This window comes from Cebus imitator, unplaced genomic scaffold, assembly GCF_001604975.1.
Source record: "Cebus imitator isolate Cc_AM_T3 unplaced genomic scaffold, Cebus_imitator-1.0 Scaffold621, whole genome shotgun sequence".
In the NCBI taxonomy this organism is placed as follows: domain Eukaryota; kingdom Metazoa; phylum Chordata; class Mammalia; order Primates; family Cebidae; genus Cebus; species Cebus imitator.
The window spans coordinates 142,831-148,121 of record NW_016107936.1 but is presented as its reverse complement, the minus strand read 5'-3'; the positions used below and the strand labels follow the sequence as shown (position 1 = coordinate 148,121).

At 38.3% G+C, this 5,291-nt stretch overlaps 1 pseudogene across 1 annotated transcript in view; it reads left to right on the top strand.

The window, feature by feature from the left end:
* Positions 1-5,291, top strand: part of LOC108295127 — a 10,437-nt pseudogene that overhangs the window by 551 nt on the left and 4,595 nt on the right. The window lies entirely within an intron of this gene.

Sequence of the window (5,291 nt, the reverse complement as noted above, 5' to 3'; positions counted from 1 at the left end):
GAATAAAAAAAACTGTTTATCTGTCTCTTTGTGAATACTTAGAGTAGGGGAGCGCCGTAATTGACACATCTCTTACTTGAGAAGTGTCTGTTGCCCTCATTAGGTTTAATTACAAAATTTGATCACGATCATATTGTAGTCTCTCAAAGTGCTCTAGAGATTGTCAGTGGTTTACATGAAGTGGCCATGGGTGTCTGGAGCACCCTGAAACTGTATCAAAGTTGTGCATATTTCCAAACATTTTTAAAATGAAAAGGCACTCTCGTGTTCTCCTCACTCTGTGCACTTTGCTGTTGGTGTGACAAGACATTTAAAGATGTTTCTGGCATTTTTTTTTATTTGTAAGGTGGTGTTAACTATATGGTTATTGGCTAGAAATCCTGAGTTATCAACTGTATATATCTATAGTTTGTAAAATAACAAAACAACCAAGACAAACTCTTGATGCTCCTTGCCTGGCGTTGAGGCTGCGGGAAAGATGCCTTTTGGAGGGGCTGTAGCTCAGGGCGTGCACTGTGAGGCTGGACCTGTTGACTCTGCAGTGGGCATCCATTTAGCTTCAGGTTGTCTTGTTTCTGTATATAGTGACATAGCATTCTGCTACCATCTTAGCTGTGGACAAAGGGGGTCAGCTGGCATGAGATATTTTTGTTTTTTGTTTAAGTGCGGTAGTTTTTAAACTGTTTTTAAACAAACTGTAGAACTCTTCATTGTCAGCAAAGTGAAGAGCCACTGCATCAATGAAAGTTCAAGAACCTTCTGTACTTAAACACGATTTGCAACGTTCTGTTATTTTTTTTGTATGTTTAGAATGCTGAAATGTTTTTGAAGTTAAATAAACAGTATTACATTTAAAAAAAAAAAAGAAAAAGATGAATAAATAATAAGTGAGACAAGAATGTGGACAGAGTCAGAAAAATAATGGACAGTGTTTGTGAGCATCACTTTTGGGATAAATCTTTTCCAAATGTTTTCTATCTTTGAAGTTTGCTCCACAAAATCTGAATCCTTGCTGGGGGCAGGGAGAATCTGACCTGGTTTTTCGCCCTTGAAGCAGGAAAGGGGAGGGACCCTAAATGACAACTCCATCAATACCACCAGTTGGAGGGGGGTGATTCTTCACAAGAGGGCAGGGCATTGCCCCCAAATCAAATGAGATGGGCTTTGGGCTTCTTGTAACAATAGATGTCATATCCAGGTAGCTAGGAGTTCTTTAATGCTTTCTAAATGGGAGGAGAAAATTTTTTGTATTTACTTTCAGTATAAAGGTCAAGGCTTTCAAAGAACTTTTGTCAAGACTGAAACATAGGGACACTTGTAAACTGGGTAATAACAACTAAAGAAGAGGGGACAACTGATAGAGACTGCAGATGAGTCTGAAGTCCCTTTTGGAGACTCATGACTTTATTTTCATTCTGAAATAATTAAAAAGGTAAGTGATATACAATGATCTCAGAATTTCTAGGAGGAATTTATGTAAGATTGTACATAAAGTCAATAGAATATGGTGGAGAAAGCTTGGACTTTTGAGTTGGAGGGATTTATAAACTAAGATTTTTTTTCCAATTCTTTCCTTTATCATATGGAAATAACCACATCTCTTAGGGTTGTTATAAGGTACCTGAAACTCTTGGTATATATTAAGAATAAATAATATATACTAATACTTAATAATACATACTTAATAAATGCTAGCTTTCTTCTCTCCCACTGTGTATTTATGTATGTTCCTCTTTATATATGAAGCACATATAGTAAAATAGTTGTCCTTTCCCTATAATGAGCTGAAAACAAATTCTCTTCTCCTCAAATCCATTTTTCTTCTTTGGAGCTGATATTGGTAACAGGAGTACACAGCAGATAAGCTCGTCCCTATCCTGTGGTCTGTATTACAAGATACAATCATTTTTCCCGTGGTGGTAGATGAGGCAATTTACATCCCTGGTTGTCTTAAACCTCTCCTACAGCAACAGTCAGCTATAGTTTAAAGTCAAAATGAAATTCTCTGTGGATTTGAATCATAGCTAGAAGCAAGGCCATCAAGTTGAAGTGGTTGATTTAGCAAAGTAAAAAAAGAAAAAAGTCTTACAACACCTACATTACAATGAATGGTAGTAGTATGTCATTCATGACAACTTCAGTGTTCTCAAATATTTTATTTTATTTGTTCAACCAATTTCTCACATTGAAATGGCTTGATGGGGTGAGTCTTCCTAAGTTTTATTTTAAATGGGGCTGAAAGTAGAAACTGTTGTAGAAATAAACAACAAGTTGTTTAAGGAGACATCTAGAGGGAGAAGCAACAAATAATCTTGGAACATGTAGGTGAAAGAGCAAGTCATCTTGCAAAATATGGTAAGAAAAATCTGCCATGCCTGCCTCAGCCCAAGGGAAAGAGTAATCCAGGGTATTCAGAACACAGAAAAAGAGCTTCAGAGTCGACCAGAATAAAATGGGTTCCAGTCTTGCCACTTTCTAGTAGCTGGTCAACTTTGGAAACATGTCTTAGCCTCTCTGATTTTCATTGTTATCTGTAGAATAAGGCTAGAAAAGTCTCCATTTGCAGAATTCCTGTGAGGATGAAATGAGAAGGTAAAGCACTTTGGAGTGGTTGGAACATACAAAACATTTGATAAATGATGTTATGTTATTGCTTAATTTATTCAATACAATGTATATTCTAAGATATATATTAAAATATGCATGCATTAAGATTTGACCTGATAAATGAAAAACGATGCTTTATTATGTGAGAGTTAATAATCTTATAATAATTATGAATAGGAATCATATTAATTCTTACACAAAAATGCTGAAATTTGAGGAGGTACAGCATAAGAAAAAAACATGGATTTGGGGTCAGAAAGTTTTTGGTTTCTTCTGCTTGGTGGCTGAGATGTTTGAATAAGTTGCTGTAACTTACTAAATTTCAGTGTCTATACAGAGGGGATAATAGCACTTACTTTTTAGAGTTTTGGGAGGATTATAAAACAACTAATGAGTATTGCCTGGCATGTGGTAAACCAAAAACACCTGTTCTTTTCCCTTTTTGTATTGTTCTGAGACTAACACAATCCTACTATATCTCGTAGTCACCTTAGAATACAGACAGAATATAGAGCCTCAAAATCTCACAGATAGGATATAGTATATTGGAATCATCGAACATAAAATTTAAAAGTGAACCTGGTGAATATTTAAACTCTACTAACTGATACATCCAGGCTTCTGACATGTCCCTGGTAAGAAAGTTGCTAGGTAATTTCTGTAGTACTAGGGCCTTACTACTGTAGAACAGAGAGGTCTTTCCTTTGAGGCAATTTTAATTGTCAGAAAGTTCTTAATATTGAACTGAAATCTCCTCCTGGCAATTTTCCTTCAATGGTTATAGTTCTAGATGCTGATCATCTTCACATCACAGCCTTTGTGTATGTTAAGTCTGCTGCCTTAGAACAGTACCTGACCAATGGTAGGCACTCAGCAAATGTTTCCTCAGTGAACGAATGAGTAGATGAATGGGACAGGAAATGAGAACCATTTAACAGTGATAGTGCTTTACTGTCTATGCTGAGAACATTAGCACAATTTCTTTTGCACAAAATGGTAATATATTGTATCAGTCATGGCACAATAAAGACAGCAGAATCATTATGAGTTTTATAGAATAAGAGATTTATCATAGGAATAGGGCCTTATACCATTATGGATGGGGTTGCAGAAGTATGGTTTACAAGGAGGGGTTGGAGGATCAGAGAAATGTCTATAACCTGCCTTCTGAAATGCTAGTGCAAATGGACAAGGGCAGAGTTCACAAAGGAATATGGGGAGGCAGGGACGTCAACTGAGGAGTTAAAATGGGAAGAAGACTGGGAAGCCTGTTGTTGCCTCTGCATCTGGTTATGGGCCTGGAAAGACTATTGGCCCTTGTGTTTGGGCTCTTCAGAGAAAAAGAGAACCAGTAGGATCTATCTGCCTATCTCTCTCTCTCTCTCTCTCTCTCTCTCTCTCTCTTTCTCTCTCTCACTCTCTATCATCTATCTATCATCTATCTATCCTCTCTATCCATCTACCCATCTTTCTTTCTATCTATGGAATTGACTCACGTGATTATGAAGGCTGGGAACTCTAAAATCTGCAGGGGGACTGGCAAGCCTGAGACCCTGGAGAGTTGATGGTGCAGATGAAGGCTGAAGGCAGTCTGTTGGAGAATTTCCTCTTGCTCAGGGAGGCTGATCTTTTTGTTCTGCTCAGGCCTTTACCGTATTGGATGAGGCCCACCCACATTATGGAAGACAATCTACTTTACCTAAAGTTCACTGATTTAAATGTTAGTCTCGTCTCAAAAATGCCCTCTGAGTTGACACGTAAAATTGCCTGTCACAGTCAGCAAAGCTTGCAGTCAGGAAGAAGAGCTAGATACAGAGGAGGGAAAGCATGAATGAGGGCTGGAATCTGCCAGCACTTCTGCTCTATCTCTTGTTGTGCTAACAATGATGGTCTTTGAAGAGTCAATGGTTACCATTCACTTCTGCCTTCCAAATCTTGCTCAGATTTGCCAGAAGATAATTCTGGGAATCATAGAGCTAGCAGACCAGTTGGCATGCATAAAACTACATAGTAGGCTGGGTGCGGTGGCTCACGCCTGTAATCCCAGCCCTTTGGGAGGCCAAGGCGGGCGGACCACGAGGTCAGAAGATCGAGAACATCTTGGCCTACATGGTAAAACCTCGTCTCTACCAAAATACAAAAATTAGCTGAGCGTGGTGGCGCCTGCCTGTAGTCCTAGCTACTCAGAAGGCTGAGACAGGAGAATTGCTTGAACTCAGGAGCCGGAGGTTGCAGGGAGCCAAGATCGCACCACTGCACTCCAGCCTGGTGCAAAAACAAAAACAAAAAAACCTACAAAAACAAACAAACAAACAAACAAACAAACAAACAACTACATAGTCAACCCATTGTTAACTTGACACCATATATACCTTTTTAACCTATATTTAACTTTCTAACATGATGCAAGACACTCCCCAAACAATCTAACACCTGCTAACTTTCTTGCCATAAAAGGATACAAAGTTTCATGTGTCATATAGTCCATCTCTGGGTGATGTTATCCTTCAAGCGGCATCACACTATTCCTTTGATATTTTGTAACCTGAATACTGAGATATAAGACTAACCACTTATTAACACATCTGATGATAGACACTAGCTCAATGGGAGAAGGGGAGGAAAGGAACATAATTGGTTATTATATACACAAATATTCATGCGAAAGTAAGAAAAGCAACAGC